Source organism: Lutra lutra, chromosome 2 (assembly GCF_902655055.1).
Source record: "Lutra lutra chromosome 2, mLutLut1.2, whole genome shotgun sequence".
NCBI lineage: Eukaryota > Metazoa > Chordata > Mammalia > Carnivora > Mustelidae > Lutra > Lutra lutra.
Window position 1 is genome coordinate 26,844,519 of NC_062279.1, and position 16,519 is coordinate 26,861,037.

Genomic DNA, 16,519 nt, shown 5'->3' on the forward strand with positions numbered 1-16,519 from the left:
CTGGGAAAGTTGTGCCTGAAATGAGACACTGAGACTAAAGGACAAACAGGAAGTGACACAATTTAGTCACAAAAACAAAAAATAGGAGGCAAGAGAAGAAGCACTGGGCTGAATGAGGAAGTTTTCTGAACAAATGGTACATGAACAAAACAACTGATGTCAAAATAGAACATGAAACAGTGGGTAGTTCAATGTGGATGGAATATGGAGCAAGTTGTGTGTGTGTGTGTGTGTGTGTGTGTGTTTAGATAGAAGTGATAAAGCAATGAGGTATATTATCTAAAGCTAAAGACCGATTGAGCATGGAGGATTTGTGACCTTCCTGGGGACCATTGAGAAGTATTGTGAAAGAAATTCATGTACAAGACTGAATTTTTTAGGAAAAATCCAGAAATGAACTGTAAGCAAGAAGCCCAATTAGGAAACTACTGGAATTTTCCAGATAGTTAGATCAGAGAAGTGGCAGTGCTGAGAAACAGGGAGGAAATATTTTTTTAAAGATTTCATTTATTTATTTGAGAGAAAGAGAGAGAGAGCAGGGGGGAGGGACAAACAGACTCCCTACTAAGTAGATAACCTAACTCAAGTCTTGATTCCAGAACCCCGAGATCATGACCTGAACCCAGGTCAGAGGCTTAACCTACTGAGCCACTGAGGTACCCCAGAGATGGAATATTTTAAGGGCAACTTCAGAAACAGACTTTCACAAACATGGGAATGAATTCAATATAATGTGAGAGGGGAAGGATTGCTGGCTTTGGAAACTGTTTTGTTGATGTTCTTCATTAATGTTGAAATAGATGAGAAAAGGGAATTTTAGAAAGGGTAGTGAAAGAGACTAGAAGTTTATATTTTGATACATTTAGTGGGAGGTTCCTAGGGAGGATGTCCAAGAGATTGTTGGAGATAGCTGTTCAGACTTCAAGAGGAGGGCCTGAGTGGCAGGTAATAGATTTGGAAATCATTGACTTGGAGTCATAGAATTAAATCAGTAAAAGGAAGAAATGAAAGGCTAAAAGAGAAAGAAACCTTATGAACAGCTTTTAAAGAATAGTCAGAGGAAGATGCCTAGAAAGAAAGTTAAAAGTATGGCCTGGGAGACTAAAAATGATTGCCAAGTGTCATCTATGAATTCAAAAAATGTGAGCTTTTAAAGTAAAATAAAAGCAAAGCTTTTAGGGTTGCACTCTGCCACAAGGGTTTCTTGTTCTTGGAGAGAGTAGTTTTAGTGGTAAGATAGAGACAGTGTTTATATTGGGATAGATTAAATAGTACGTGAAAAAGGTACAAAGAGTCAAGGAAGAGGAATTTGGTGTTTGGTTTGGTCTAGTTTTTACTGAAGTTGGGAAAAAAATACATGTGTTTAAATGCTGATGCTAAGTAGAGACAATGGTTGAAAATATAGCAGGGGAGGATAACGAATCTACAGTTCCCGAGCTAGTGGTCGGTCCAGAAATGCAGATTAGAAGAATAAAATAAGGTAGAAAGCATAGCCTTCTACATTTTCATTGTAAGGAGAGAAAAACAAAAGGATGACTATAGATTCAGACCCTTCTGTGGGGGGTTGTAGGACTTAGAAAATGACGGACAATATTTTTCTGTTTCTGCAGGGTTTTCTACAGGAAGTGAAATGGGACAGAAATTGGGGGTCTGGGTTTGAGGGTAGTGGAAAATGTCCAAATGTCCAAAATATCTCATAAAGAGAACAAAATAAATGTGACTAATGAAAAGTCAGGGACTCTTGATTTTTGAGGTTGGAGATCATAAATTTAGAGTGACTCTAATGTCTAAAGTTCTGGAATCATTCGAAGTCATTAGGATTGTGTCAGTTAAGGGTCTGATTCTTGATTTCAGCATAGGTCATGATCTCAGGGTAATGAGATCAAGCCCACAGTCAGGCTCCACTATGGGTGTGGAGCCTACTTAAAATTCTCTCCCTACCTCTCCCTCTGCCTCCCCCAACATCCCTCTCTAAAAAAAAAAAAAAAAAAAAAAAAGATTCTTTGGAGTGATATATCATAAAGAGTATTATTTTAAAGATTTATTTATTTATTTATTTATTTGGGATAGAGAGACCACACTAGCATGGGGTGGGGAGGGGAAAAGGCAAAGGGATAGGGGGCATCCCAAGTAGAAACCACACTGAGCACAGAGCTTGATTCAGGGTTCAATCTCATGACCCCGAGATAAAGACAGGAGCCTAAATGAAGAGGCCTCGCTCAACTGAGTGAGCCACTCAGTGCCCCATGAAGAGGATTATTTAAATTTAAGATTCCCTTATGACAGATTCCAGTTGGAAACAATGACTAAATGAAATGAAAACCATAGTCTCTCTAGATTAGGAAACAAAGGGACTTCGAAGTTAGGGTGCTGAATGTGTCAACCATATGAATGCTGAAGTCATGCTGGATGATGTGGCCGAATTCAGGATGGGAAAAAAATGACGCTGGTTTTTTAAATCTACAGTGAAAAATGGAGTATGACAAGGAGCACGATGATGACATTGGTGGGATGAGTTATAGGATGTGTAGCTCGAGGCCCTGACCCTCAAAACTAACAATGACTCACCCACAGGTGGGGGAACAATTCCTATGGGAGTGGCCATTCTGAAGTTTTTCATCTGTATGAAATGAACGGTCTCTATCTGGAGAAGAGGAGGCAGATGCTGTGTTCCGTGGAAACCCAAATTTCAGTTAAATAAAGAGGGAGGGAAAAAGTACTCAGTCAAGATTTTAAAAATCTAAGGTAAATTGTGGACCAAGTAATGGATTGTCTGGGGTCCCCATGAGGGATTTTGGAAAGAAAAAGCCGTGTCAGGAGAGATGAGTAGACCGTATCAGGAAACGAAGACTAAAGAGGATGGAAGACCAGAAGGACCACTCTCAAGAGGTCACCAAGAAGGCCCAGATATGTTGAGTATATATGGCCCCAGTTTTTCAAACTCCCTAGTCCTAGAACTTTCCTAGTGCTAGGGCCAGGGTCAGGAGGTGATCATCAGATCTCTTAACTAGGAGCACATGCTTCTGCACAAAATAAATCCCCTCACATCTCTGCTAGCAGTCCGCTAGGAGAGAAAAGCACAGACACGAAAATAGAGGTGTTCTTCAGAAGTATGCATGGATCTGAAGTCTGAGACTACACATTAGTGTGAACTGAAACTCAAGAATTCAGTCCCCCAGGACACAGCCAGAGTTCCTGAATAGGTGGTCCTAAACCCTCCAGATTTACCTCCGGCAGTTTCCCAGAGTCTGATATCGACTTTGAGCCCAAGTATTCAAGACTTCAAGGCAAGTGAGCAGAGTAATGAAGATGTGGGTGTACTTACTGCTTTCCTGCCTTGGGCCCTTATCTTGCTACTCTCAACTTGAGATGCTTATCTGTAAAACAGATGTGCCTTCCTCATTGAGTTGTCGTGAGGATTAAAGTAAATAAATCTAAAACACCTAGCACAGGGGTGGAATAAAATACATGTTCAGTAACTGGTAGCTATTATTATTTTTTTTTTTCCAGAATAATGTTCTGGCAAGAAACACAGAGAGCTTTTCAGAGACTGTGCTCACAGTGCCTAGCCTGAAAGGTGGTGGGGAGAGAAGGATCCAACTTTAGAATAGGTGTCTCGCTCTCTTCACTGAATTTTCCTGGTCCTGAGCCAGCCTCTTTTCTCTGCCTGCTACCTGCCTTTAAAAACTGCAATCCAGTGGCTTTTTGGACCTCGGCACTGGAAATTCTAATTCTTAATTCCAGGGAGAGACCACAGGGTACTACATTTTTAAGACTTCATAGGAGAATCTGGTGCACAGCCAGGGTTTCAGACCATTGTAAACCGTAGACTGTTCTAGAAAGTCATGGGAGTCTTCGTCAATGTAGTCATTAGGTGAAAATGACATACATAGAGTACAAGTAATATCTCACAGATTTTACCACTAACTAAGGGGAAACTTGAATAGCCTCTATATTATTTGGCTTAGTTCTCAGCCTTTGCTTCTAGCTCAGCACCCAGACCAGGCCTGTTTTATTCTTCAGTCACAGATCATTTCAGATAATGAAGGCTGACTCCCCTTTACTTCACATTCCCACCCTTCCCCAAACTACTTTGTATTCTTGCTCCAATGCCTCTGCTTCTTCTTCTTCTTTGCTTTTTTCCCCCAGAGCTAAAAATAAAAGTTTTTTCTTCTTTTTTAGTAGACATTAAATCGACACAGTATAAAATTCAAAAACTTCAACTTGCATTGGTGAAAAGTTAGTTTCCTCCCCTTCTCCGTCTCCCAGCCACCTATTTCCCTGCTTTGAGACAAACCCTCTGCTAGTTGCCAAGGTACCCATTCAGAAATAACCTTTGTATGGATAAACATTTTTCCATACACATATGGTATATTATTATAATACCTCTGCTTTGTGTATTTTTCACATGATAATGGATATTACAGAATTTTCTATAACAATATATACAGATGTACATCATGTTTTATAATAACTTCATATTCTCCAGTGTTCAAATAGAACATAATTTTAGTTCGTTTCCTTGTAAAGAAAAATACCACGATACTAAATTTCAGATATTGGAGAATTCAGTTTAACTTACCTGTATGGTCACCCATCTACCCTGAAAAGATTTAGAGAGCTAGTTGAACTCAGGGATCTTCTTATTATAAAAGGGTTTTTATGTTCTCAGCTTATAAGTTTTGGTTTTATATGAAATGCAATCTGTACATATTGATCGTAAAGCTCCTGGAGTTTTAAGAAGTCTCTAATTAATCTTATTAGACAAATCATAAGAACCAGGATGATTTTCTCCATAACGAATTCAAGTAGAAAAAGATGGGCAAAGATACTCTTGAGAATCAGACAAAGGAGATCAGTCAGAATGTTGAGGATCTCACTCCACTTCTTTTTTTAAAAGTAATCTCTATGCCCAACATGAGGTTCAAACTCAAAATCCCATGATCAAGAGTCACATGCCCTACTGTCTGAGCCATCCAGCGACACACACCTCATGTCTCCAAACAACCTACAAGAACTGTGAACACCATTTCCCTCTAGAAAACCTAAGGACAAAGTTTTGCCAAAACATTCTTGTACGAAGATACCTGATGGCTTTCATGATGTATCAATAGTATGATGAGAAGAAAAGATTTGCTACTTCAAATCCTTGTCACGGAAAAAAAATAATGATAATAAAATAATGTTTAAAAGTTTTCCCTGAGTATATGGAATCAGCAATACAGAACCCTTTAAAAGGAATGATTTCACATTTGTTTGTTAATTTTCCAACTAGATTATAAACATATGGGCATGTACTTCTGTCACTGGTAAGTATGGGGAGAACAGAATTAGGGGAGGGTGTAGATGAGGGAAAAGTGAAAAAATGAAGCATTGCTACATTGCATATGAAGTGATGAAGTCTCCAGTAGATGTAGTGAGCAGAACTTCATGAATCAGCACCAGAACTACTGGTGGAATCTGCTAACATTTAAGATCAGAGCGATAGTAGATACTATGACAATGGAAACCTGCCTGAATATACACTCTTTCTACTTTTTATCCCATCTACTGAATCTCCCTGGTATAAAACATAGTTATATCTCGTTCATCTTGAAAACAAAACAAAACTTCCCCCACAATAATGTCTTCCTTCCTTCTGTAGCCAAGCTCATTTCATGAGCAATAATTCTCATTTATTGTATTCATTTCTCCTTCTATTCTCTACTCATCCCATTAAAAAGCTAGAGTTTCCTAAACCATCTCATAAAAGTTACTCTGAAAAAGGCCAAGAGAGTTTTTTCCAATATTATTGTCGATGCTATTATTATTTAGTATCTCAAAATTTTTTCATAATTTGACTACTCTCCTAAAATAATTTGACTACTCTCCATAATTTGACTACTCTTCCTTTTAATTTCTATGATGCCATGTTGCTAGATTTTCTTTTTCTGATTTCTCTGATTCTGTGTTTTCAGTCTCTGCCATGGACTCTTCTTGGTCCACCTGGCTCCAGGGTACTGCTGATCTCCAGGAATGTGTTCTTGGCCTTTTCTCCACACCTACCCAGTTTTAGCTTCAAATAAAACACTTTACACTATGACTACCTCACCTAAGTTTCCATTTCTAGTATGACTCTTGATCTTTGGGAAAGCCAAAGGGAACTTCTAGGTGGAAAGAGGGGAAACAATGAAAGGTGTGTGGGGGAGACAGAAAAGCAGCAAGAGGAGATGAGTAGAAGACAGAGAGTGGGATGGCATACAACATTATTATTGTTCATAACAACAATCCACTACTTGTTAAATGTTCTTGTTTTAGAGAAAATTTAAAAATAGACTTATGAGTCTTTATTTTAAAAACTATTGGGATACCTGAGTGGCTCAGTCGTTAAGCATCTGCCTTCAGCTCAGGTCATGACCCCAGGATCCTAGGATTGAGTCTTGCATCGGGCTCCCTGCTCAGTGGGAAGCCTGCTTCTCCCTCTCCCACTCCCTCTGCTTGTGTTCCCTCTCTCGTTGTGTCTCTCTCTGCCAAAGAAGTAAATAAAATCTTAAAAAAAAAAAAACTATTAATACTGTTTCAAAATGAAACAAAATATTACAAATTTTTAAAATATTACTATTTTCTATTGAATAAATGTTAATTTTTTTTATAGCTAAAGGTAAACTTTTAAAATTTCCACTTGGGAAACATACAAAATGCACACAAACATATAAGCAAAGTCAAAGACCAATATCAAATTGGAATAAAAATGTTTGCCACTAGTAACACATAATATAAAGATTCAGAAGAAAATTTCAATAGAAAAATGAGCAAAGAACATGAAAGATATTTCACAGTATAAGAAAAACAAATATTGTCTCTAATCATAGAAAAATAAATGCAAATTTAAGCTACTTGGAAATACTATCTTTTAACCCTCAGCTGGGAAAATTTTTAAGTGTTTACCAACATACTTAAAAACAAAATATATCATTGGCAAATAAATTCTCATATATTACAGTGTAATGTTTCATGAAGCCATAAAAGACTTCATTTTATAATAATAATCTACATATCTAATACTTCTAAGGATGCCACTGACAGAAAGCAAAAGAATTTTTTAGACGATAAAACCTGATAAGAAAAGAAACTGATAAGAACAAGGATGCAGAATGCTGAACTGATACTCAGGATTTAGTCCTCCAACCAGATCATAAACTACGTCTCTGAGAAATCTGACATACCCAAGATAGGACATGTGGACATGACATAAGTTATGCCCCCACAAATCAGTCCTGTAGTGAGGACAGAAGCAAACCAGAAAGTTCTACAAGAACTTACATCTAAGATGATGAAAGTAGACGGATACCTGATTATTTTTAATATAATAGTAAGAAATTTAAACAATTAGTTAATGAGCTGGTTTTGGGAACAAATTGATAATTCACTGTGTAGAAATTAAGCAAACAATAGAAGAAAATTCTAGAAAATACAAAAAAATATAAAAAGGGGAAAAAACTATCATCATGCATGTAGAAGTAATCTATGCTATTTAATAAACACACCATAAAACTTAATAGTTAAATAACTTATTATTTCTTAATTTTCCATGGGTTAGTTGTGTCCCCCAAAGCCACATGGTCAGGTAAGGTCTCTCCTGTAGCCACATGGGGCTGGGAGCTTAGCTAGGGATGCACAAGGTCATTTTGCTTATATACCTAGTGCTCCCACCAGAAAGGCAGCTAAATGGCTGGGACTGACAAGACTTCTCTGTTCAGCAGAATAATCCTACATCTTACATGATGACTCAGAGCTCCAAGTGGGTGAACATGGGAGCTCCCTTACCTATGAGGGCCAAAGCCAAGAACTGGCACAGCCTCAGCATTACCACATTTTTCTGGACAAAAGTTAGACCCAAGTTTGGTCCAGATTAAGTAAGGGGAAAATAAACTCGGTCTGTTGATTGGAAGCACAGAGTGCACATACAAGGGTGGGAGAAATTGTTGGCAGCTCTCTTTTGAGACATTTATAGTATTTTCCATGTCTCTAGTGTGAATAATGTCTATATAGTCATAATCAAAATGCTGAATACTTACAAATGTCATGACATAAGTAAATTGGTAGAATATTTATGAAAATGTGTATGTAAACTAGGATGAAAGAGAAATGAATCTCATCTAGTGGGAAGCCAGTGGTGAAGTGTAAGACAAAAAGAATCAAGAATAAGAAGTACAGTTATTAGGGGCGCCTGGATGGCTCAGTCGGTTGAGTGGCTGCCTTCGGTTCAGGTCATGATCCCATGGTCCTGGGATTGAGCCCCACATAGGGCTCCCTGCTCAGTGGTAAGCCTGTTTCTCCTCCTTCTTCTGCCTGCCACTCTGTCCACTTGTACTCTCTATCTCTCTTGTCAAATAAATAAATAAAAAATCTTAAAAAAAAAGTACAGTTATTAGAAAGATGGAATTAGATGTCAAAGGAAAGTACCAAAACTTTAACAGTTATCTCTGAAGAATGAGAACCAGAGGGATGTACCTATATACACTAAGACTTATAGAAAATCTGTGTCTTTGGAGTACGCACATTTGCAAATAAAAAATAATTAGATTTTATGTATTTTTTTTAAGATTTACTTATTTATCTTAGAGAAAGATAGAGCACATGCAAGCAGGGCGAGGGCCAGAAGGAAAGGGAAAGAGGGAATCCTGAAGATGACTCCTCACCAAGCACTCCACACTGAGCCCCAGTGTAGGGTTCGATTCCAAGACCCTGAAGATCATAACCTGAGCCAAAATCAACAGCTGGCCGCTTAACCAACTGAGCCACCTAGGTGCACCTAGATTTTATGTATTAATACGGATATATTAATTGAAAAAAATAGGTGCAAAGAAAAAGATGGGCTGGGGTGGTCATAGGCAAATATAAAGACTTAACATATCTCTAGTAAAATATAGGATACACTGATATACTTGGCTGCTTAAGAAAAGGGAGCTTGGGCGCCTGGGTGGCTCAGTGGGTTAAAGCCTCTGCCTTCGGCTCAGGTCGAGCCCCATATCAGGCTCTTCACTCAGCAGGGAGCCTGCTTCCTCCTCTCTCTCTGCCTGCCTCTCTGCCTACTTGTGATCTTTGTCTGTCAAATAAGTAAATAAAATCTTAAAAAAAAAAAAAAGAAAGAAAAAGGGAGCTTGGTACTCCAGAAACAATATTTTTTAATTTTGAATTATGCAAATATAATATTTTCCAAAACAAATAACTTAAAGAAAAAATAAGGTCATTTTATTTAGTTCCTCCCCTTTTATGATTAGTGTTCCATGAGTTCTATCTAAGCAATCTTTGCCCATCACACAATAACAAAGATATTTACCTATGTTTTCTTCTAGAAGCTTGTAGTGTGTTTACATTTAAGTTTATGATATACCTTGGATTAATTAAAGAAGACCTAAAGAAGTTGTCTCTCAATACTGTTTTATATTTTTAAGTGTAGAAATTTTGACAATCATTTCTTAAATGTATCCCTGATTTTTTTGTTTTTATATGTGATTTTGCTAAATACACATAAATATTGAAAATTTTTAAGGATACCTTAGAATTTTCCATGTGCAAATAAAAATTAAAACTTCTGCTCACCTGAAAGAAACATTTAAAAAATGAGTAATATATAAGCCATAGATTTAAGAGAAAATATTTGTAATGCATTTATCTGACAAAAGACTTACATCCAGAATATAGAATAAACTCCCACAATTCAGTAAAAACAATGCAATCAAAGGAGCTAAACAAAAGGAAGGTATACAGGCCTATAAAACATGGAAAAGTTCTAAAAATCATAGACAATGGGGAAGTACACATTTACACAACAATGAGACACCACTACAAGCACAAAAAAGAGCTGAAATTAAGTAGATTGGCTATGTCAAATATTGATGAGAAAGAATATGGAGGAAATATCAAAAGGCACATTAGAAAATGGTTTGGTGGATCATATAAAGTTAAACATTTTTCTACCTTGTGATTCAATAATTTCCCACATAGCTCTTACATTTGAAAAAAAGAAAAAAAATGCACATTCATAAAAAAGGCTTACACAAAAAATTTCAGGCAACTTTATTCATAATAGCACAAAACTAGAACAGAGCCAAATGTTCATAAATAGAAAGCAGGATAAACAAATTGTGGTATATTTATGTTTTGTTGTTGTTGTTGTTGTTTTAAGTAGGCTCCATGCCCAGCGTGAAGCCCAACACAGGGCTTGAACTCACAACCCTGAGATCAAGACTGGAGCTGAGATTAAGAGGCAGACACCCAGGCGCCCAAAATTGTAGTTTATCTGTACAGTGGAATACTACTGAGAGGGACAAAATAAAAACAAAACAAAATCTTCTCATATACACAACATTATAGATCAATTTCAAAACATGCTCAAAGAAGCTGTAAACCAGGGCATAGGTGATGTGGTACCACTTTTACGACATTCTAGAACACGTGAAACTAATCTATGCTGAAAGCAATCAGATCTCCTATGGCTGAGGTAGCGGCTGGGGTAAGTGGATGTGGACTGACTGGAAAGTGGCACAAGGGAACTCTTTTGTTGATGCTGTTGGGTTTTTGTTTTGGGCTTTTTTGTTTTGTTTTGTTTTGGGGGGGTGGGGTTTGGTTTTTTTGTTTTGTTTTCTTTTTGGTTTTGGTTTATGTTTTGTTTTGTTTTTTAAGGTCTTTGAGAGCTTATTTTATTTATTTGTTTTGAAATTAAATAATCTCTATGCCCACAGTGGGGCTCGAACTCATGACCCTGAGATCAAGAGTTACAAACTGTACCAACTGAGCCAGCCAGGTGTTTTGTTTTGTTGTTTTGTTTCTTTTTAAGGGACCTTTCTGAAATGACGGATGTGTTCTTTATAAAAAGCTGAGGATTACATGGATATGTAAACTGAATTACACCAAATAAAGAGGAAAAAACTATCAACGTATGAAATGATTCATCATAACAGAAAAAAACACAAGTGTCCCTCAGGGAAACTGGTTAAATTATACCATACCCAAGTTACAGAAGTCTACACAGAAATTATAGATAAGGAGACAGCTCTACATATACTATGAAGGAAAAATATCTATATATTATGTTTAAAAAGTAAGACAAGGGCACCTGGGTGGCTCAGTGGGTTGGGCCGCTGCCTTCGGCTCGGGTCATGGTCTCAGGGTCCTGGGATGGAGTCCCGAGTCGGGCTCTCTGCTCAGCGGGGAGCCTGCTTCCCTCTCTCTCTCTTTGCCTACCTCTCTGCCTACTTGTGATCTCTCTCTGTCAAATAAATGAATAAAATCTTAAAGAAAAAAAAAAGGCAAGACAAAAGGGGAAATTATGGGACAGCAGGACTAGGAAGTGTAGAAAATTATATTTATCTGTATTTGAAAATATTGATACACTCAAAAGAGTAATTGTGACAGATACAGATTACTATACAGATAGATTTTCATGAAACAAAATAAGGAAACAAATACCTATGGTCCCATCACTCAACTTAAGAAATAAAACATCTCCCTTAACTTGAAGCTCTGTGTCTGCTTTTGTCAGTCTTGTCCCCACCACCTGTTTTTCTTTATACTTCTATTAACATATGCAGGGTATATGCTGTTCAACCACTTATTTTGCTGGGTTTTGAGTTTTGTATTAGGAAGCCCACTTTTTATTTTATTTTATTTTATTTATTTGAGATAAAGCATGGGTTGAGGCAGAAGCAGAGGGAGAAGGAGAAGCAAGGTCTCCACTGAGCAAAGAGACCATTGCGGGGCTCGATTCCAGGACCCTGAGATCATAACCTGAACCAAAGGCAGATGCTTAACTGACTAAGCCACCCAGACACCCTCAACACGTTTTCATGTCTTTTTTTACTTTCTTCCTTAATGTATTAGCTTTCTAGGATTCAACCATTTGACATACAAAGTTCAAATTCATTTATCTTCACTGCTATGTAGAGTCCAATTCATGATTATACCATGTTTTCTTTATCCATTTTCCCCATCAATAGACATTTAGGTTGTTTGCAAGGGTTTTTTTTGCTATTATTAGCAACACTACTACCTGATTCCTTGTACAAATGGGCAGTCATTCCTCTAGTGCATATGCTAGGATTGAACATGCTCTTGTTCAATTTATACAATAATGGCAAATTGTTGCACAAATTTACACTCTTAACAATTGATTTCCTGTCTCCACAACTCTATATCTTGTTAAAATTAGCTGTTGTCATAGTTTGAATATTGATCAATGTCTTAAGTATTATCGTGATTCTTCATTGGATATTAATTTGCCTTTCACTGATTATGAAGTTGAGCATCTTTTTATATATTAGATTATTTATATTTACTTTTCTGTAAAATACTTGTTTGTATCTTTTGTCCTTTTTCTTTATTTCCTCTACTGTGAAATTTTTTTCACATCTTTACATCTGTTGCTCTTTTTTATTGGTTTGCTGATTTATGAAAATGACTCATTTATTTTGGATAGTACTCCTTTTTCACTTTTACCTATGGCAAAAAATGAAAAATTTCCCAGTATGCGGATTTTGGTGTTTTGGGTTTTTTTTTTTTTTTTATAGTACCGTTTGATGAAAAAAAAAGTTCCTAATTTTAATGAAATAAATTTATCAAGCTTTTTTCCTCATGGTTTGCAATTTATATATGTTATTTAAGAAATCCTTCTCTATCTGAAGGCAATAAATAAATCATTCTATAGTTTCTTCCAAGTTTTAAAGTGCTCCTTTCACTTTAAATCATTGGTGCATACACAAATTTTATATGGATGAATAAATGGGTAGATACAGATAACAGAGAGGTATTTATGGAACAGTGCACATTTCTCCACTGATGTAGAGTCCCACCTCATCATTTATCATGTTTCCATACTTGCACTGTGCTCTTTCTAGACCATCAGGTTCCTCACATCTATTGTTGTATGCCTGTATAAATACCACTGATTTACTGTGGATTATAATACATCTTGATACCTGATAGAGTTTATTTTCCCACCTCACTCTAGTTGAAAAGTTTCTTTCATCTATTCTTAGCTCTTTGTACTTCTGTATAAATTTTTAAATTAATATTTTTCTATTCCATTATAAATTCTGTTGGATTTTTATTGGAGTTGCTTTGATGCTATAGACCAGTTGGAGAATTGATATATTTATGGTATAAAGTCTCCCTAACCATGATCACGATGTCCTCCTCATTAAATTCCCTTTAAAGGATGTTAAGAAAATTTTTAATTGTCTCCAATCCATAGAGATCTTACACAAATATTTTAGATTAATTCCTTGATACCACCATGTATATATTATTTTATATATATAATAATAGTACATATATAATTATAGTATAATATCTATTTCACATAATTAAAATTATATCATTATATAAAATATGTAATTATTCATACACATATATGTTTGTTGCTCTTGTAAATATAATTTTTAAATTACACTTTCTAAATCTTTATTGATAATGTATAGAAGAGCAGCTAATTTTAATATCAACATTCAGTATCTATCCTGCACTACAATACTTTATGGGTATTTCTGTGCGTGTGTACGTATGCGTGTGGGAGGGAGTTTCTGTTTTGGCAACTGCGTTGTATGTAAATACTGACAAGCTTTATTTTTTCCATTAAATCTTCATTCCTATGCTAGCTTAGTTTTCTATTAGGATGTGAACTGGAAACCAAACTAGTGAGAAATCTTGTCTCTCAATAATCTAAAGAGAATGGTTCTATAGAATTTGACTATGGAGAATGAAATTTATTTTAGGTTTTAAATAGATTTTTATCAGGTTAGAGATGTTTCCTAACTTGCTAAGAATTTTAGCATGAATTATTATGAATTTTACCAAATGCTTGTTTCTGTTCCTGTTGAGATGATCATATGCTTTTTCTTCTTTTCTTAATGTGATTGATTGTATTAATCAATTTTCTATTATTAAAACAGCATTGCATTATTGCAATAAGCCCCAAATGGTCACGATAAATGAACTTTTGTTATATTATGCTGGGTTTTCTAATACTGTGTTTAGAATATTTATATATTTGTTCATGAACAAGATTACCCTTCTTCGATTTGGGTATTTAGAATTTATGGGGAAACATTTTCTCTTTCTAATCTCTGGATGATTTTACGTCAGAAATTGGGATTCTGGTCTTCATGCTTTCTTTGTGGAGAAAATATTTTTAATGATTATAAGATAAATATATTTATCTTTAATGATTATAAATCAATTTTCTTATTTCCTTTTAAGTCAGCTCTAAAAAGTGTGTGTGTAATATATACATATGATATATATGGATATATATCATATATGTATTAGTTCATTTAGTCTTTCAAATTTTATTTGCAGTGAATTATTTATCTTATTTTTTCTTTTTAAATCTCTGGTCAATCTATACTTGTTTGTAATTTTTTTTTCCTAATCAATGTTGCCACTTGCTTGTTCATTTTTTTGTTTCAAATATCTCTCTGGAATGTTAAGAATGAATTCCAGCATGTGACTCCTACTTTGGTATGAGAAGCTGCAAGTGTTCAGAGGTTAATTTATTGATTTTCCTTCCCTAAGCTTTCTTTAGAAGCCTTCAGATTTATATTTTTTCTTTGTTTGTTTTCAGATAGGAAGAGGGGAAGGGCAGAAGGAGAGAGAATGCCAAGCAGGCTCCATGCTCAGGGCAGAGCCCAACACGGGGCTTGATCTCACAACCCTGAGATCTTGACCCCGGCTGAAATAAAGAGTCCGATGCTTAACTGACTGAGCCACCCAGGTGCCCCAGCCTTCAGATTTGTCTTCATTGGGTGGGGATCTGGTGTTCAGTTTTGGAAAGGTGGCTCTTTGAGCCTGCCTGTACTGGAAGAGTTCTACTGGATGGAGTGTGTCCTCCATACTTCAGACACCGGGAGATCACCCACTGTCAAATGCTTGATGCCTCTACCTGGATCAATGTCCAAGAGACCTCTAAATGCAAGATTCAGCCTTCCCAATGGCACCAGAAGTCTTGGGTAATTTCAGTTATTTGAATCTGGCAATAATGTGCTGTTCACATTGTCCAAGTCATTTGTTCATGAGTGGCTTTGAAGCCAGGCATCCCTGGCCATGGCAATATCACAGTTACGCCATGAAATGTATTTGCTTTGTAATAAAATGCAGCAATTTCTACTGGATGTACAAATACAAAATCCAAAGGATAGAAGAGAAGCAAAGAGAACCAGCAAATAATGTCTCCAGGAAGTCATCAAGGCTTCGTTCTTAGAAATTTCCATTGAAAACAAATGAACACAAAATGGAGAGGGAGCAGGATGGCATGCAGAACATAAATTATTGCATACCATGTGAGAAAACAAGGACTGAAGGAGAATTATGAGTGACTGGAAGGAGAGGACCGTGTTTGCTGAGCACTTCCTTGTGATTCTGAGTGGGGACACTCCCCAAGGGCAAGCCAGGAAGTCTAGGCAGATGTCTACATTTGCAGGAAGTCTCATTCCATGCCTGGCAATCCCACGGTGGCTTGACTGTGAATTCTGATATCGTCGATTTCCAAATCTCCTTCTCTTCTAACACATGGGTTTAAAATTATAAATTTTCCTATAAAAATCATTTTAGCTAAAGCCTTCAGATTTTAATGTTGTGCCACATTTTCTAATTTGCAATATAATTGTAAATAGATGTGTTAATTACTTAGAAGTGTGGTTTTTTAAAAAACACATATGCAGGGAAAATTTGTATGTTTTCTTAGTAACTTCTAACTGAATTACACTATAGAAAGAAATGTGGAGTCTGTGAAACTGACATTTTTTTAACGTATTGATACTTGCTTTATGACTAAATATATGTCAATATATACAAATTACGTGTTTGGGGGAGAAAAAAGTCAGTATACTTCACTTATTATTATAGGGATTTATGTGTACCCTTTACATAAATATTGGGATTGTTTTTCCTCAAAGTTCCTATATTCTTACTCAGATTTTTTTCTTGCTTAATCTCTCAGTTTCTAAGGATGCTGTAGTCTCTCACTGAGAAGATAATTTTGTCAATATCTCTTTATAGTTATACCAGTTTTTGTTTTATATATTTTAAGCTATTCTATTAGTTACATAACCATTTAGAATTACTATAGCTTCCTGTTTAATTGAACCTATGAGTGACTCTTTTTTTCCTCCTACAATGCTTTGTTCATAAAATACATTTTGTTGCTATTGTTATAACTGTACATATTTCTTTATTTAGTATCTGTGCAATGAATCTCTTCTGTTCCTTTGCTTTCATCCTCTTATTGTCCTTATGTTTCAAGTGTGTCTTCTACAGAATTGGAATTGTTTAATCACCTCCTGGGGCAACTTGATTCTTTACTGAAAGAGTTCAATTGAGCAACATTAATTATTAGCATTGATGTATTTTTATCCTTTGATACCACCATATTTTTCATTTTCTATTTATCTTACTTTTCTATAAGCTTTCTGCTTTCTTTTCTTCTTTTTGAAATCATTAAGATTTTTCTCATTCTATTAGTTTCCTTCTACTGCTTTAGATG